Consider the following 20,182-nt stretch of genomic DNA (forward strand, 5'->3'; position numbering starts at 1 on the left):
TGTTTCTTGGACTTTTTAAATGACACATTACTAAGGTACTTTGAAAGAAAGTTTGGGACTGAGTTGTGTATGATAGAGTGATTCTAAAAAATAAATTGGGTTAGAAAAGGTTAAAGGGAGAAATTACATTATAAAAATTGAGCATGAAATGAAGGACTAATACATGTGGGGGTGCACAGCTGGTAATGTTGGAACCTCGCTCTCATTTAAGTTAAACAAGAAACAAGATATTCATCTGGAGGAGTACAGAAGTCTTCTGAATATATATACAGAAGAGAAAACTGGGGGCCAGGGTGGGGGAGGGAATTTTAGAAGGGTGTATGGATTGAGATTGGGGGAGTGGAGGGAAGAGGATGGGTAAAGTAGAGGGTGGGAAGGCGGAGGGAGAAGATATGGTAATAGGGATAGCAAAAAGGCTGTGAAAGAAAAATAATGAGTTAAAATAAGATGGAAGGAAATTCATAAATAGTAATTATAACTTTGAATGTGAATGGTATGTTTACAGCAGCTCTCTTTGTGATGGAAAAGAACTGGAAATTGCAGGGATTCCTATCATTTGGGGAATGACTGAACAAGTTGTGGTGTATGATTGTGATGGAATCTGTTACTGTGCTATAAGAAATGAGCTCAATGATCTTTAAAAAACATGGAACGACTTGCATGAAATAATGAAGAGTGAAAAATGAACAGAACCAGAGAACTTTGTATACTGTAACAGTGATATTATTTTTAAAATGACTGAGTGAATAAGTTATTTTGACTACTATAAATACCCAAATTAAACTATAAAGGACATATGAAGAAAGATACTATCTGAATTCAGAGAAGGAATTGATAAATAGAAGTATGTACAGAATAAATTTACGCACACACATATATATACATATATATGTATGTATATATATATGTATGTATATATATGTGTGTATATATATATTTGTGTCTACTGGTCGCCATCTCTTACAGCAGCATGGGGGAAGGAGGGAAGAAAACAAAAAAAATTTACATAATAACTTTATTATATATTTAAAAGGAATTGCAAGTTGTACATAATAGATATGCAGTTTCATGTGCAGCCTTTTTCTTTTTATTATGTTACGGACATGCTTGTCTTATTCTATAAATTTAAAATAAAATAAATTTTAAAATATAAAATAAATGATCTGCAGGAAAATATTCACTCAGCATCATCTAAATCATTTCACCTTTCTTCCATATCTGTCATAATAACTTTGGAGGGTTCCTTTGCTGCTTCTATCTTTTGCAGTCTCTTCTTCCAGTCTTTGCTTTTTCTCTAACTTTGCCTTGCTGACTTCCCTCCTGAGCCCCTACTGGTGTTCAGATGTTCCTCTTTGGCATACGCTGTGGAAGACTTGACTTTTTTTGTATTCATTTTGCTGTTGTATTCACAAGAGTTTTACCTCTTTGAGAGGTGCCTCTGACTTGCATTTTCTTCTTGCCAAAGCTCTTCAATTTCTTTCCTCTCTTTGTCCAATTCAGTTCTTCCAAGGAGAGGCTGAACAAATTTGTTGCCTTGAAGAGCTACTGCTATTTGTTGTGAAAGCTGTCAGCAACCAATATCATTATCAAAAGAATTTGAGTAAAACCCCAAATGGCATAAACTCTTGGAGTCCAATAATTGCTTTAGTTGTCGCTGCTATCTTTGCCATGCTTCTAACATATTCCAATTCCCAGCTAATTTTTTTCTCAACTCATGCAACTATATCCTTGGTATATTATGACCATGTTTTAGCATGTGTCAAAGCCAATTCATCTCCATCATCTGTTCCCACAAGCATGCTATCCAGTTCTTCGGGCCACAGAGGTCCTTGAAAATTATCTTTTTCATGCAGCAATCCTACTGATTCCACAGAAATGCTTTCCAAGGGCCGAATTTTTTAGAGACTCAGAAAGTCCCAATGATGTATCACTGCCTATATCTCTCATAAGGAAGTCTGAAAAATATGTTACTAAAGATGAATGCCAGTGTTTTAATAGAAGAAAATATTTTACTGAAAAGATGTCTCATTTTCTCCATTAATGTCACTGAAGTTCGCAGCTTTGACTTCTGCAACAATTAACTCTCCTGTAGCACTAAGGATATCAGCTGAAATGAAGACTTGGTGTTTGTTGATTACGGTCTGAAGAATTTGCAGCAGCTCTCCAAGGTGTTCATGAACTACATTATGCAATTTTAACTTCCTTCTGAGAGATAGTTTCTTTCAAACTGAAAAACATCTCCACAAATCTCCTGAGATTACTGACCAACTGCTTCACATACTTGAGCTCAATAATGTGGTCATTACAGCAATTTGAGTTGGAATTTATGCTGCTCAAAGAGTTGTTCATGGTACAGTGCTCCATTCCCTGTTTTCCAGAATTAGGAAGAGTAAAACGTTCACACAAAGACAGCCAGGCAAATGATAAACCATGCTTGCTGCTTCCACCATTCTGCACCAACATCCCAATTGTTGCAGTGTTCGAAAATCCTTTCAGTTAGTAATGTCCTTGTAGTAACAGAAAATGGAAATCCAGGGGAGCATCATTGACTGTAGTTAAGTATGGAAGGCAACCAATGAGGTCCTTGGAGTCATAACTGAGTCCTGGAGCCCACTACCCATGGAACAGAATCCACCCTTCCTGGTCCTGCAGCCACCACAGTCAACTTATGCTGATAATTTTCAAATCTACCTTTCCTGCCCCAATCTCTCTGCTGTCCTCCAATTTCACACTTACATCTACCTTTCAAACATCTCCAATTGGATGCCCAGTAGACATCTGAAACTCAGTATGTCCAAAACAGAATTCATTATGTTTTCCCCTAAACCCTCTCCATCTTTTATCCTCCCTATTACTATAGAGGGTAACACTATTTTCCCAATCACTCAGGCTCACAATCTAGGAGTCATCCTGCATTCCTCACTGTCACCCCACTCCACCCATATTCAAGCTGTTGCCAAGTGCTATTGGTTTCACTTTTGTACTTTCAAACATGCTCTCTTCTTTCCTTTGACATGGCCACTGGTCTAGTGCAGGCCCTCATCACCTAGAATATTTGTAATAGCTTGCTAATGAGTATGCCTGCCTCAGGTCTCCATTCCAATCCATTCTCCATTCAGCCACTAAAGTGATTTTCCCAAAACAAAGGTCTTTTCAGGTCTCCTGCCTACTCAATAAATTCTAGCAGCTTCCTATTGCCTCCAGGAGTAAATAAAAAAAAAAATGCCCTATTTGTCATTCAAAAACCTCATAACCTAATCCCCTTCTATCTTTCCAGTCTTCTTATACCTTACTCTCCTCAACACATATTTTTGATCCAGTAACACTGGCTATTTCATGAACTAGACAGCCCATCTCTCTACTTTAGGCATTTTCTCTGGCTGTCTCCTTTATCTGGAATGCATGAGCTACTTCAATTCTCCTTTGCTCATATAGCACAGTACCTTCTGTGATGAGGCCATGCCATGCTGGGCGATCCTGTGCTAGCGTCTCCCATGTCACATAATAAATTACAAAGTTTTTTACAGACCTTGAGAGGGTCCTTGTGTGTGTTCATCCTTCATTGATGAAGAAGACCACGCCATCAGAGAAATAATGACATGACTTGCACTTGACTTTGTTTTGAGTGAGGGAGAGCTGTGCAGGTCACCAGCCTCACTTCTCCACAGCCATCTGAATCCAGTGACCAGATATTCATCAGGATGACTGAAGATGACCCAAGATGAGGCAATTGTGGTTAAGTGACTTGCCCAAGGTCACACAGCTAGTGAGTGTCAAGTGTTTGAGGTGAGATTTGGACTCAGGTCCTCCTGACTCCTGCACTGGTGCTTTATCCACTGTACCACCTAGGTGCCCTGAGGGTCCTTGTATTGCTTCTTCTGACCACCATGTGAACATTTGCCCTATGTGAGTTCTCCATAGAACAGTCTTTTTGGCAAGCATACATTTTGCATTCAAACAACGTAACCAGCCCATCGTAGATGCACTCTCTGCAGTAGAGTTTGAATGCTCGGCAGTTTACTTCAAGAAAGGACCTCAGTGCCTCGTATCTTATCCTGCCAGGTGATCTTCAGAATCTTTCTAAGATAATTCAAATAGTAGCGATTCAGTTTCCTGACGTGGTGCTGGTATGCTCTCTAGGTTTCACAGGTATACAACAAAGGTCAGCACAACAGCTCTGTAGACTGTCAGTTTGGGAGTCAGTCTAATACCTCTTCTCTCCCACATTTTCCTTCAGAGTTCAGGGTTTGGGAGGCTTTGAAGGAAAGCCTGGAGACACAGTAGCTGCTTAGTAAATGTTTATTAATTGACTGATTGATTAAGAGGACTAGGTACTCTGAGAGACTCCACATGTTACTTGATTAAAGTATAAAAAAATGAGAGCCACAAGAAACCTTTCTCTGAAAAGTGACACATGTCAACTTTCCTGTTTCTATTTTTTGCTAAGGAAGATGCTAAACCCAGGACAAAGAACAGACAGACCCTGTCCTTGAGGTGTCTAGTTGTGTGGCTGAATCAGTCCGACCATCTATACCGGCTCCTAAAGCATTATTTCTTATCCCCCTTTGTTGATATAATACAAGGTCCTTGAGAGTTAGGATTGTTTCATTCTTTATATTTGCATTCCCAGTGCACAGTGCCTCGCATAGGGTGGGTACTAAATAAACACTTGTTGATTGACATTGATACCATTCTCTTTTGGCAATGAAATGTAGTGGAAAGAATACCAAACTGGAAGCCAGGACATACTTTGCTATACTCTTAGAACTGCCATTAACTTCCTGAGTAACGATGGGGATGCCTCCATTTCCCCCTCTTTGGGCTTCATTATCTTCATCTGGAAAATGGAAATGATCATTTATCTGTCTTTACTCAACCTCCCAGGCCGGTTAGGGAAATCAACTTGGAAAATAAAGATGAAAGTGCTTTCAAAAGTCAAACGAGTTGTACAAGTCCAGAAGTCAACTAAACATATATTTTAAAGCTGGCTTTTCAGGACGAAACTACAGCAATTTCCCATGACCACTTCTTGGTCATTTAATGGTATTTAGAGAGAATGTCAGTGCCCTGATAATGCCACTCTTGTCTCAGTAGGACGTCCTTTTTCTTGTTCAGGTATATTGTATAGCTTATTTTAGCCCATCTCTGCGTACTGAAATGCTGCCTGGGTTTTCAAGATCCACTGTTTACTCTTAGTGAAGCATCCTTTGAATGCCCTCCTACCACCATGAGCTGTCTACCAAGAAGCAACCAGAATACCTGATCTCCAGTTATCCTATGTCCTGACCTGACATTTTCTGGGATTGTAGATGTTTGTGAGGGTGTCATCTCCTGGTCCTCAATGGTACAGCTTATTGAATTGGAATGCCTTTTTGATCAGGGAATATTGACTTGGAGCAGGCAGGCTACTGATAAAATAGCACCCATAGTCATAATGACAGCATGTGGTACAATGCACAGGGCACTGGTTTTGGAATCAGAGAGCCTTAAAAGGCTTAATTAAAATCCTTACACCTGTCTGATCTTGGGCAAAGTCCAGCATAGACAAAGGAGGAATAGAGACTGTGATGTTATTTGTATATGGAGCTCCTAGGAGAGAAAAACTCGCTTTACCAACATAGACTGGCACCTTCTCTACAACTGACAGTTTTAGAAATTAGCCTGAAGTACTAGGTTAGATGACTTGTCCATGGTCTCATGATCACACAGCCTGTGGATGTCAGAGGCAGGACTTCAACCCTGACCTTCCTACTTTGAGGCCAGCTCTCCATCCAATATGACACTCTGCTAAGACATTCATAATAGCACTTTGGAAAGCAAGAACTTGGGGTGCAAGTTGGAGAATGAGTGTTCCTCAGTTGGAAAACAGGTGAATGGATGATGCTATATGAACATTGGATTCCAGGTGCAGAGCTCCCCTTGCATTGAACCACACTAAGACTTAGAATGTTAAAGCTGGAGGAGACTTTAAGATCTTTTGACTCAGCTCCTTCTTCTTTACAGGTAGGAAAACTGAGATTCCTCTGCACCCCAGACTAGAAGTAATGTGACATGCTCCAGGTCACGAAAACACAATACTGAGCTGGGAAGAGAACACAGGTCTCCCAATACCTGGCCCAGCACTCTCTCTCCACCCCTGCTAATCAGCCTCTCTCAAGGAATTTACCATCTGGTTGGGGTGACAAGATTTATGAGCAATAAAACATTAAAGAAGAACTCAAGATTCTATGTATGATCTGAGGACTTGTGTTTCTCAGCATATGGTTTCAACTATATTTCACAAGTGGAAGTATCAAAATACAACTTAATGACTACTAAGCCCAAATGTGGCATTTAAACCCCCTCATTCTGCTTTCCCTGTGAAGCCTCTAGCGCTGGGTGTCTCATAAAATATTTAAATGGGCATAGTTACTGTTTCATTAAATGCATGATATATGGCGAGCTGTTTATGCTATTTCTGCATCAGCTATTCTAAGGTCTTTTGTCTCTCTACCAGGCACATTAACATGAGAACCTAAATTTCTCTGTACCTATTGGACTTTCATGTTCTCCATCTTGTGATCCCCAGTTGGTGATAGGGGTGAGGAGAGAGGAGGGAGACAGAAAAGAACTGTTTTTTGCTGCTATATCCTGGAAAATGACTGTCCTGGAAGAGCTGGAGACATGCATGACAAGTATCTCTGCCACTATCATCATCCCTTGGGACAAGACTGAATGCTTACCTAGAATACAGATTCTCTCTGGGGGAGGATTAAAAAATCAAGGGCATACAAACATGAAGTGATTCATCATATTTCCAGAAAAAGAAGAAAAATAACTCAATTTCTTGTTTTTTGAGGTGTGTGAAATCTCCACGTTTAATTTCATCAGTTTGGGGAATTTCCAGTGTGAAAATTCTCTCCATTAATGCAGATCAGCAACTCCTTTGTAACTTTTAGTCTTAGTGAGTTTCACTCACTGGGAAGTTTTCTTTCCCAGGCACTGGGAAGTTGTGAACTTCCCAGAGCCAATAATTATGAAAGACAACATAGTATAGTGGAGTCAAAGGGTCTAGGACTTAGAGGTGGGGAATCTTTGTCATTGAGGGCACATGTAGTTCTCTAGGTCCTCAATTGGATTCAATCAAAGGGCTGCGCTTAAGGACCTAGGGGGCCACATGTGGCCTTGAGGCTGAGGATCCCCCACTCCTGATTCAAACCCTCCTTCTTCTAGTTACTAACTATGTAACCTTGGCAAATCTAGTCTCTGAGGTTTATTTTCCTCCCCCATAAAATGGGGAAGAGTGAGTTATGTAGGACCATCCAGCTCCCTTAAATCCAAAACTAGTGTTCCTTTCTTAGTAAACAGAACTTCCACTCTCAATCAACCACAATGCTCACATTTTATTCCAATTTAAAAACGTATTGATTTGTATAAAAGATTTAGGCAAAATAAAATTAAACTCAAAGAGATGCCTTAGACCAATTGATATTCTCTTGCATCTCCTATGCCTTCTATATTTACATATATACCTATACCTAAACCTACATACACATTGTGTAAGGGACTTACCTGTTCAGTCACACTTGACAATATCACAATCAACAATTTGGAATGGGGTAGGCAATGGAAAGTCAAGGCAAAATAAATCACTTCTCTTTCAGTAACCTCCAGCCAAAACAACAGTTCTGTGTTGAAAGAATGATCCCTAATGAGTTACAGATTAAGGGATTTTCATGCTGCTTATTAATGGGTAAAACCCCCTTGATTCAACATTATGACTCCTGACATGTGATGTTGACTGGATTGAAGAGGCAGCTCTTTTCTTATCAATGGAGCAGAACCCTACAAAGCTGGCAGTTTTATGTGGTGAAAAGCATTGTTATTTCTAGCCTCAAGAGTGAAGAGCTGAGTAGGCCTATGTTCTGGAAAGGAGGAAAATTACTAGGAGTATGTGACCTAACATGACTGGATTAGTAAGAGATTCAAGACACAGGATATCTGAGGTCTCCCTTTCACTTTACTCATTCTTTTCCCTTCCTGTTATCCACAAAAGAAATAGCATCTTGATTCTGCTTTCTTTTTCTCATCATTTCATAAATAAATATGCTTTCCCTCTTTAGCATTATTAAGAATTGTATTGTGCTTATACAGAAATCATTTTGATAGATGTGTTTGTACTGATAAAGTGCACGAGTGTGATAGGTCTCAATTTGTATTGACTTTTTGCCTCTGTTGTTGAGCTGAAGGCCATGCAACTACAGTGCATGAAATATTCTCTCGCTGTCTCTTTCCCCGACTCTCTCTCTTTCCTCCACTTTCTTCTCCTCATCCTCCTCCTTTCACAATTCCTCTTCCTCCTAGCTCACTCTCTTTTTCTCCCTTTCTCTCTTTGCTTTCCCTCTCATTATATCTTCATTTTATGGGATTCATGTGTTATATCCACTATGCTTAGATAATCGTGAGAGTTCTACCCTGAAATTGAAAGTCTGTCAAGTTCTATTAACAGAGTGGTAATAGTCGAGTGGTTAACAAGATATAGGAATAGACGTTTCCTCCAATCCTCCCAAATCCTCAAACCTTTCTAAAATAGTAACTTTGTGCAAGAGATAAAGAGATTTTATCTGTCTCCATGGTTAGGACACCAAGACCCAAATAAGTTAATAAATACAATGTACTAACAGCAGAGAAGGCTAATAGTCCATAATTCATTGACTCAGGCCACCACAACTATATAAGCCAAACCAAAGATTTGCAACAGAACTCCACTTTATATCTTTCCCTCCATCAAGTACTATGGGAAACCAAAAAAGCAGAAGTTTGCTTAGGCTGGAACCAAAGTACAGAGACACTGTACCATAACAGAGCTCAACCAAAGAAAGAACCAAGGAACAGAGGAAACTGGAGCTGATCACATGTGGATGCATGGTACTTCATTAAGCCTATAAGAAAGAACCCAGCATGCAACTGAAGCCAATTCTGTCCCCCCCACACCAGAAGTTACTTGTGGCAGAGAATAAGGGTCTAGCAGAAAGTTGAGATCATTTGAAAGTTCATTTGAGATCATTTGAAAGTTCATTCTTTAAAGAAACCACACTCAAAGGGGAAGGAATCCAAAAGTGAGAGATGGGGGACTTGAAGAAGAAAAAAAAAAGGCAGAAAACTGCAGATCTCCACAGAGAGAAAAATCAATTAAAGATCTTAAACATATGTAGACAAATCAATGAGGAAGATTTTCATAGCAGAAGGGAGCCTCCAGATTAGGTAAAAGAGTTGAGACATCTATAAATTAATATTGTAAAACAATTGATGAGGCAAAAGACCTTGTGGATTTCAAAGAGAGAACTGAACCACAGTACGTTGTTTTGGAATTGTTTAAAAGATAAATAAGAATTGTGAAAGTAGAATTTATGCCCTATGCAGCAGAAATAATTGGCAGAATGGAAAAACCTGAATCCCACAGTGGTGTCTCACCAAGGAAACAAAGGAAAGAATAATTGAGTAGGAATGAAACTACACAAAAGTGAAAGACAAGGAGGAAGACGAGGAAGGAAGAAGCAATAAGCAATAACAGGGGAAAATACAATCTCTGTATAACAAAATATATTGATCTTGAAAAGAAGATGCATGGAGGCAGTTTAAAGATTATAGGTCTCTCAGAAGAACATGACAAGTCAAAAAAACTAAATACCATAATGAAAGATGGAAAGAAAGAAAGGGAGGGAGGGAGGAAGAAAGAGAAGGAAGAACAGGAGGAAGGAAGGAAGGAAGGAAGGAAGGAAGGAAGGAAGGAAGGAAGGAAGGAAGGAAGGAAGGAAGGAAAACAAAACAAAACTGCTCAGAATTTTTGACCCCAGAAAAGAGTAGGGATAGAATTTGAGAATAGAATTTCTTTACTCCCTTCTCTTCCACTGTTGTAAACAATCAATATACCTACACTTTACATGTTACAGATGCACTATAATTAACATTCACGTCTATATTTATACTCACATCCATGTATTCATCTTATATCTTACATCTACATCTGAATTCCTGAGCAAAAATTCATTTTTAATAGTGACATGGAGGACCTATAAGACTTATTATTATCTAAGATACATTCAAATATGCCCTCTATATTTTGACTATGAAAGGCAACTAGGTAGCAATAGTAGATAGAACACTGGGCTTGGAATCTCCCTGAGCTTAAATCTGGCCTCAGACACTTGCTAGCTGTGACCCTGGGCAAATTTCACTTAACCCTGTTTGCTGCAGTTTCCTCATCTGTAAAATGAGTTGGAGAAGAAAATAGCAAACCACCTCAGCATCTTTGTAGATCGGGTCATAAGGAGTCAGATATGACTGAAACAACTAAACAACAATAATTTTAACTATGATGTCAAGATGTTGACCCATATATTATAAATATTTTCACCAATAATAAGTTCAGACAGAAGGATTTGGGTTCAAACCTTCTGTTAACCGGAAAAAACAATTCAATAGAATTAGTTTCCTAAGTATTCAGGGAAATAAAGGTTTTTTATAATATTCAGAAACTGTAAATGTAATTTTGCAAAGCTTTTTATAAATATTTCATTTGATCCTCACACAGCTCTGAAAGGCAGGTATTATTATCCTCCTTTTTTCACATAGATGAGAAAACAGAAGCCAAGATGGGGTAAGTGACTTGGTCAGGGTCACACAGCTAGTAAGCATCTGAGGCCAGATTGGAACTCAGGAAGTTGTCTTCCTGACTCCCTGCCTGGCATTCTATCCAGTGATCCACTTAACTGTCTGATAATCACATGACACTATAGGAATGCTGCTTGGGATTTCCTGTTGGATCTGCATCTCCACCCCTTTCAGATTATTGGCTGAATTTGCCCCAAATACCAATATTCCTAGTTACAGTTCTGGTACAGATTGTTTATTCCCCTCATATGGTATCATATCATGTGCTACAGAATATAATCCTGTCACATAAGCTACAGAAGGCATCTGCCTGACCCTGAGGCAGGGGTATTTGTCCCTGAGAACATGGCCAGCTTTCAGAAGAGAAGTGCTTTTGTGCTGCTGTTTACCTCAGGCTGAATGACTACGTGTTAGGGAGGTGGGACAGAGGGGATGGATGAGGTGACATCCACAGTCCTTTCTAACTTGGAGATTTTATGAAAATTCATCTTGACATGCAACTTAGAATGGCGGGCCTCCTTGGCCTTCACGTCATGCTTTGACATTTCTTTGACTTCAAAATGAGACAGGTCTTTTTCACTAGCCTTCAACCGTTCCAGCATTCCCTTTGGGCTTATGAACTACATGAAAGATTCAGGGCTCTTGGTTTTGATTCTTCTGTCTCCCAAAGTTGAAAGTAAGGCTTTTCAAGTTGCTGCCATATTCCCTTTTTCACATTCTAATTTAGTATTCTTAGAAGGCCAATGTTGTTGAAGAACACTTTGTTAGGTCTATTGTCTCAGGATTTATTAAATCAGATTACATCTAAGGATTTATCCTTAACACCTCATTCTATCTTGCCCAAGCGTTCTTCCCCCTTCTCAAAGATGACTGCCAGTTTAAAATGGTGCATTCAGTTACCTCTCTTTTTGTTTCATGGTCAGGGAATCCCTTCAGAAACTAACAATAATGGAGTCTTTTGTCTATGGCAGGAAGTTGGAATTTCCATGAATAGTCTTATGTTTACAGGCAGTTTTAGTGCTTGGAAACTGAATATCAGAGTCACAAGATAGGTACCACATTTACAAATTTGGAAATTGAGGTTCAGAAAAATCTAATGATTTGTCAATGACACACAATTAATAGGCATCAGAACTGGGATTTGAACTGAGGTTGAACTATTCCAAGACCAGCTGTCTTACCACTGTATTCCACCATGGGAGATAAATTCAAATTAAGGAAGCTTTGCACTAGAAAGAAAACTAATCATAGGATTCAGTGATGAGACTTTGAGACTATCTATCCCAACTCTCTTATTTTTTACAAAATATTTGACAGTATTTGGTTTTTGCATTGCCTTTGCTTTGTATTATATCCCATCCCTTTGCCTATATAGAGCACCATCCCTTTAACATAAAGTAAGGCAGTTTAAAAAAACTAACAAACACATCATCTGAATTTGACAATGTATACAGTGTTCTAACCTAGAAATTTCCCAAACAAGAAAAAAAAAGGCAGAAATCCATTTTCTTCACTCTTCTCTGAGGCAAAACCTAGGCATTATGGTTATAGAGCACACAGTTTCCATTTTGTTGTTCTTTGCATTTCTATCTGGTGCAGTCCCAGTTCTGCTGACTTTTCTATGTATCCTATTGTATGTCATCACCATCTTCTCTGAATTCTTCATATTCATCATTTCTTCAGGTACAGTAACCCCATTGTGTGTCATAACTATTCCAGCCATTCTCCAATAGATAGGCTGCTACTTGGTTCTAGTTCTTGGTTGCTATGGATATTTTGGTCTGTTTGGGCCTTTGGCCTCCTTCAGCTAATCCCTCTCCATCTTAAAGAGGAGAAAATTGAGGTACAGAATAGGTGAAATGGTTTGCTTAAGGCCTTATGGTCGGGCCTGTAACTGTAGATCTAGGATAGGAAGTGAGCTTCTTTGCCCCCAGATCCAGCACTCTTTCCCCTATGCCAGGCTCCCAATTATTTAATGTGCCTGTTTTAATTAACAAACTCCCAACGTTTCAACTGTTCTGCTAAAATTAGCAAAGTCACTGACTTCAAAGTGCAACCTTAGAGCTATGACTAAGCTCTCTGGTTCTTCAGCTTCCAGTTGCTGTCTTTCCTGTCGACTTCTCTTGGTAAAGGAGGTGAATCAGTGTAGCCTTAGGACAGAGGCTTAAAAACAGCACCGTCACCCTAGAAGTTGTTGTTTTTCAGTCATTTTCAGCCATGTCCAAGTCTTCATGAATGCATTTGGGGTTTTCTTGCTAAGGACATTGGAGGGATTTGCCATTTCCTTCTCCAGTTAATTTTACAGATGAGAAAACTGAGGCAAACAGGGTTAAGCAACTTGTCCATGGTCACACAGCTCGTAAATGTCTGAGGTCACCTTGGGAGAGTCTGCATTAAATCTTAATTAAGTTGTCCTGATGGGAGCCAGTACGTTTCTGAAGATGCTGCCTTGTTAATGAGTTTACGATGGATCTCCATTGCCTTTGGGAGTCTAAACTCATTACCTTTATATATAAGGACCTCAATAATCACTGCTCCCTACCCTACTTAACTTCATCTCCTGTTACTCCCACATGGCATTTTCTACTTCATTCAGGTTAATCATTACGTACTTGTTGTTCGAGGCCCAGATCAAATTCTGTTTTTTTCATAGACCCTTCCTTGTGTACCATAGACTATCTGATTTCTCCTTTCTCTGCATAGCTATAGTACTTAGAGTCTCTGTCACATAACATAACACTTGACATTGTTCCTTATACAAAACTCACCTGGTAACACCTTCCTCAGGGGAAGTTAGGTGACACAGTGGATAGAGTGCCAGGAATGAAGTCAGGAAGACTCATTTTCCTGAGTCCAAATCTGGCTTCAGATACTTACTAGCTCTGTGACCCTGGGCAAGTCACTTAACACTGCCTTGGTTTCCTCATCTGAAAAATGAGCTTGAGAAGGAAATGGAAAACCACTCCTGGTCTCTTTGCCAAGAAAACTCACACTTACTAGCTGGGTGACCCTGGACAAGTCACTTAACCATGTTTGTCTCAATTTCCTCATTTGTAAAATTAACTGGAGAAGGAAATGGCAAATCACTCCAGTATCTTTACCAAGAAAAACCCCAAATGCAGTCACAGAGACTCAGACATGACCAAAATAACTGAACAAAAGCACCTTCCTCACAGAATCATTGTGAGGATCAAATGGAATGATATTTTTAAAGCCCTTAACAGGGTGCCTGGTACATAGTAGGTGCTTAATCAATGGTTATTCCCCTTCCTCCAAACCCTTAACTGGATGAACAAATAAACTCTTCAAATGTAGGCATAGATTTCTTACTCTTTTTGTTTGTGGTGGCTAGCACAGTTCTGCACACATGGCAGACACTTAAGTGGTTGAAGTGAGAATATGGATGTCAAGTTTACCCTAGTTTCATAATTAGTCAGCATATGTGCAAATCCATGCATGTAACTTTCCCTGCCATCTACTGAAACAAAGTCTAAATTTCAAGGCTCTCCAAAATCTTCCGAGCTTTTTTCCTCCTCTTCCTCTACCTTTTCCTCTCTCTTCCTGCAAAAAAGACTACTTTCATCCTCCAAGCAGTTCCCACATTTTCCTATCTCAATGTCTTTGCTCACATTTTTCCACATGCCCCTAATAGATTTCCCACTCCATCTTAATAGTGATTTCCTGGTTCTACTTAGTTTCCTATGGGATCAGTTCAGATAAGTCATCACATACTTCCTCTGGACATCTTAAAAATGTATGTACATGTAACATTTTTAACTGTAGTACTATGTTAAAAATTCTCATTCCAGGTAGTGAGGACCAATGGGAATCAGAACTGATTTCACATCCTATCTGTGTCACTTACAGATGTTATATAAGACTATGAGACTGGATGATACCTGCTGTTCATATTGAGTTGTAAATCCTGTGATCCTAACTCTTCTCCAATGTCCAGCTCAAACACCACCTCTTCCAAGAAGACCTCCCTGATCACCACAGTCCAAAATGGTCCCTCTGTATGTATACCCCTCTTTTTGACACTTGCCAAGCTCAACCTCATGTCACATGTCTCATCTTCTATGTTTAATTCTAAGCTTCTTAATAATAGAGACACAATATGATTTTCCTTTTTATTATCATCCCTAATACTTGCCTAGCACAGATCTTTGCACATAGCAGCTACTTAACAAATATTTGTGGAATTTTGTTGAAGTAAATTTCAAAAGGGAACAAAAGTTTTTATTTTTACTATTTTAACTATGCAGTAGAGGAGATATTACAACTTGACTTTTATTTCCCCCCCCCCCCCACCTGGCCCTGAAATAAAATTTCAGAATTTTCCCTTATTCCCTCATTCTCTTTTCATTTACATGTGCAGGCTAGCCATAGGCATGGTGTTTAATACAGCAATTTCCTAAAAGTTCTTTCATGTCACTTTCAGACAGGCTAAGAGTTATTTTTCCCTGTCCTGAGTGGCTATAGAATTAGTTACTTTAACTTTCCAATAATACTATTCTCTTCTGCTTTCAGGAAATAATTCCAACTCACCCAGGTTTCTCATCTTATCGAAATTTTCCACTGTGCTATTTCTTGAAGTAGCCCTTCCCCGCGCCCCCTTCAGCAACCAGCAGTCTGCCTGACAATCAAACTCTTTGGATTAATTCAAAAGCCTCCTTTAGATCACAGCAAATAAGATTTTGTCTATTCACTCATTCCAATGCAGCCAACCTTTTTTTTTTTGTTTTTTGAAGGCCAAAGTGCAATGAAGCTCATTAACTCATTGGTCCCTCTTCTGTTCCTTCATCTTTAATTTGACTTCTCCCTCAGTATTTTGTAGATAATTAATAATACTTGTTGATTGGTTGTTTTGATATGTTTCTTAATGTGATGTTTTAGGATGGATTCCATATGACAGCTCCTATACAGAGTTAGTTATATTATGGCAATAGTAGAGTTTAAGCTCCTTGAAGGTAAGGACTGTTTAATTTGTATTTTTGTATGTCCAGAACCTAGCATGGTGTCTTATGTTTGTTTGATTGATCTGACTGATTGAATTGCAATTCTCAATGTTCTTTGGTGGGGTGAAAATTTGTTTGCATGGGTCACTATAGCTACATACAATACAGTAGAGGCAAGAACTTGATCAAAATACTCAATGATGACGATGACTATAACTCTTAGTTCCTTAAAGTCACAAGCCTTACAGTTATGAAGCATTTTCACATGGATTTTCTCTTTTGATCCTCCTGACAGGCCTCTCTGAGGCATATAGTTTGGCATCATTATCCCCCTGTTATAGATTTTTTTAAAATGAAATCTTGGACAAATAAAATGACTTGCCTTATCACAGAGCTAAGAAAAGGTAAAGCCAGAGTTTGAACCCAGGTCTGCCAACTCCAAGTCTAGGGCTTTCCATGATACCACATTAACTAGGTTTAACAGTTCTTTAAAATAATTAAAAAATTAACCGAAAACTGAAGAAAAGCAAATTTGTTGCCTTTTAAAAATATATTCTCAGTCTCTGACAAAACATGATCTGCCCTAATTATTTTCATTTTGACCTATATGTGTGGAAGATGTTTATGGGAATCTAAAGCAATCTTTGAAACGCCATGGTAACAGCATGTTTCCGGCTCTACTTGTTGTGTCTGGAGTTCAATAGGAGAGATTTTAAAATGTTACCAATGCACATAAGCAGACAACGGGCTGCACTAGGTCTGTTGAAATGAGAAAGTGAGGAAATGGGAAATCGTCTGTCAGCCAAAAGGAAAGAATAGTGGGGGCGAGTGTGGTGGTGATGCCATCACATTCATGAGAACATTGCACATCTTTTCCTGCTTAGAAAAAAAAAGAGTTTAAAGGAATGAGAGGATGGAAAGTGATAGAAAGAAGGTTTAGTCTGGAACTCTGCTATCAATTCACCATGTCACCCAAGAAGAGCCAGTTATCTCCCTTGACCTCATCTTCTCATCTGTAAAATAATGAGAGCAGAGAAGAGGATCTCTAACGTCTCTTTCTTCTCTATAATATTCATAGGTTAAAGTATCTTCCAGCTCTATTACATTCTACACTCTGTTTCCTTTCAGTTTTAACATTTTATGTTCTAGGTACTAAAGATTACTTCATCTCTGATGTATCTTTTATATCTTGGGATCCCTTGAAGCTCCTCTACTTTATGTTCTGTATTCTAAGGCCCCTTACAGCTCTAATATGTTACTTTCTCTAATATGTTAGGTCTCTTATACCTATGACATTCTATATTCTTTTTATCAGTCTCTACCAGAGCTAACATTCTGTGATAGAGTGCTAGATAGGTAGATAGATATAGGTACATACATATACATATATATATATATATACATACATACAGAGAGAGATGGAAGAGCATTTATTAAGTATTCAATATGCATTAGGCACTGTGCTAAATTACGGGAATACAGATATCAGCAAACAAAGAAGCCTCTCCCCTCAAGGAGCTTATATTCTAAAGGAGGGGGAAACATTTTAAAAGATGCTGCTAGAAAGCAAAAGGAAAGTACTTGCCAGGTACGGTGAGCCAAGAAGTGGTCCAGAGGTCTGGTCCCTTCACAGCAAGGGAAAAGCTCACCTACTAGAACCATAGGATCCAAGGATGGAGTCCAAGGTTCTGGAGGGAGGGAGATGTTTGGTATTCTCATATTCCTCATAGTTCTAGCATCCTTTGTCCTACTTATTAACAATGGATATTCCCTAATAGATAAAAGACCCCAAGGGTCTGCCCCTCCCAGTTTTTTTTATTTAGCTAGATAAAAAGAGGCCATCTTTGCCTCATTTCTAACCTAACCTTAATCACTAAAAGGGTATTTCCAGAGACCTGGAAAAGACCTTAACTTATAAAAGTCTATCACTCATCCTGGATCATCTCCAGTCTTCCTGATCTATATCTTGCCACTGGACCCAGATGGCTGTGGAGGAGAAAGTGAAGCTGGTAACTCTGGCAGCCCTGCCTCACTTAAGTCTAATTCACTTGCAAGTCAAGACATCACCCTCCCATCACTCTCCTCTTCGAGAACAGAGGACAAATAACTACAATGAGGTCCCTTGAAGTGCTGGCATTCTGTGTACTCTATCTTGAGGTCCCTTTCAGCACTAACATTTGATGTTCTAGGTGCGCTAATGTCTGAGGATTCATGGTCCAGGGCTGTACGATTTGCTCCTCCTGGTAGTCTGTTGGAAGTATCATGACTTGCCTGTAAGCCAGGATGTGTCTTAATGAATCAGACTTGAGCCTGGCATGACTCTTTAATCAAGAGTACTTCTGTACAGGACATGACAGCAGGCCCAGGGCTAAGTTTTGCTGGGCACCTTAGGCAAACCTTACCTAAGATAGACGGTTTCAGCCTTTTTTAAGACATAAAGCTCCTGTTAGAAGGGAAAGCTTGACTTTTACAGAGGTGGGGGTGTCGCACTGGATTTCTTTATTCTTTGAGTTTTCCCAGGGTATTCTGAAATCAGTGACGGCACGTAAGTGAGCCGTGTCCCCTCACTAAGTCTCAATGTCCTCACAATAACAACAGCTCGAGTCTGAGTATCACTTCTAGGTCTTCAGTGTTCTCCTGACTACTCTATGAAGTTGTTAGGACAAGTGTTATTGTTCCTATTTTATAGATAAGGAGACAGAAGCTGGGGGGTGGGGGTGGGAAGGACCAGTTAAACAACCTGTTCATGGTCACCTAGTTAATACCAAAGCCTGAGTTCAAATTCCATTCTTTCCACTGCTTCTTCTATTCTCCCAAGTCATAGTAATTCACCATGGATAAAAAGACTTCTCTGTCCCATTCAAATCAATAAACACTGTGTGCAAGATCTCATGGACAGTGCTGGGGATATTGAAATGAAAAACAACATAGTCTTTGACCTAATTATAATATAATATAATATAATAAATAAATATAATATAATATAACGTAATTGGTGGGGAAAGGACAAAGGGATGCAACAGAAATACACAAAAAGGCATGATATACAAGGAAAATGTGACCAGGGGAGAAAGGGAGAGCCAAGTCACCTAAGTGCCCTAGGAATATTTGAGAAGCAAAAAATTGAGAATATTTGAATATTTGAGAGGCAAAAAGATGAAAAGTTATTGACTATGAGTCTTAAAGGAAGAGGACTTTACCAGGAAGTGAGGAGGGAATCTGGTTCAGGAATGAAGGATGGTATAAAAATGTGGAGAAAAAGAGGGGGAAAAGCCAACAGGAAATGGTAACAAAAACAAACTGGAGTATGAAAGAATGAATGAACAAGAAATAAGGTTAGAAAGGAAGTTCAGATCTAGAGTGTAGAATGTCCTAATATCAGGGTAAAGTGGTTGGTATTTTATCCCAGAGGAAACCACAGAATGCTTTAGGGCACGACATGATCAGATCCCTGCTTTAGGAATAATCATTTAAGTACCTGGGTGACAGATGGAATGGAAAAGCCCAATGCATCAGGGAAAGTAATTAGAAGACTTGTGACAGTCAAGGAAAAAGTGATTGTGTTAGAGGAAGGGTGAGCATAAGAAAGAGAATGAAGACAAGTAATGTTTCCAAGCTAAATTCAACAAGACAGTTCCTTTTAAGGCCTTGAAATCAAATTCTATATTTCTGAGATTACATAGAGTAATATCTCTTAAGGGAGGATTTATCTGCTTCTCACATTTTCCTTGGACATCATATTTTTGGTGTCCCTGTTACATCCCTCTGTCCTCTCCAGTTTAGTATTTCATTGTCAGAAAGATCATTATGAAAGGTAGAAATAATATGAGAGGTACAGGATTGCTTAAAAAGATATTCATTCCTTATTGCTCCTCAATAGGAAATTCTTTCCTTCCTTCCCCTTTCCGCCCCCAGGATTACATCTCCTTAATCTTCTCAGACTGCACTCTTTGTCTGTTCAGGCTTCTTCCTAATCTTATGACCCATATAGTTGCCTCCCTTACTCCTTGGTGATCAGTCCACTGAGTCCTGGGAATGTGGCCATTCCTTCATATTGACTTAAGTCCTAGACCACTCAAGACAAGCAAACCCCCAAAATAACAGGGTTGGGTGCCTCTTCTAAGTCTTAATCACCACCTAACTAGAGCCAAGGGGACTAGAGCTCTCTTAACTTCTAGTGTCAGAATACCTTCATTCAAGAGTGTTTCCAATGGTTTTGTGAATGGAGAGTCTTTAATTCTCAATTCTTGCAAGAGGAATTATCAACATCCTCTATATACTATGGGAGAAGATTCTGCCTTCATCTCTTCTGCTCTTTGGGGTATGGACATTTCACCAGCTAAGAATGGAGCTAATGCAACTTCTCTCATTTTTTCTGTCATTTATATCTATGGTTATTGGGCAGTATCATTGGAAACAGGAGGCAGTATGCACGGAAGGAGATGGTTGTAAAAAAATTTCTCTTTTAGATCCTTCCAGCTCTAACATTCTATGTTGTATGTTCCAGAGGCCTTTTCACATGTCATAACCACTATGGCTATGTTTGAAATTCTTAACAACTTTCTAATGTA

The 20,182-nt window shown here is 39.1% G+C and overlaps 1 protein-coding gene and 1 pseudogene across 3 annotated transcripts in view; both read right to left on the minus strand.

Moving 5' to 3' along the window:
* The window catches only part of SLC2A9 (solute carrier family 2 member 9), a 327,171-nt gene that overhangs the window by 170,643 nt on the left and 136,346 nt on the right, over nt 1–20,182 (minus strand). The gene's annotated exons all lie outside the window — the stretch shown is intronic.
* Nucleotides 1,178–7,545, minus strand: LOC140510800 (rho GTPase-activating protein 29 pseudogene; annotated as a pseudogene).

Source organism: Notamacropus eugenii, chromosome 6 (assembly GCF_028372415.1).
Source record: "Notamacropus eugenii isolate mMacEug1 chromosome 6, mMacEug1.pri_v2, whole genome shotgun sequence".
Classification (NCBI taxonomy): domain Eukaryota; kingdom Metazoa; phylum Chordata; class Mammalia; order Diprotodontia; family Macropodidae; genus Notamacropus; species Notamacropus eugenii.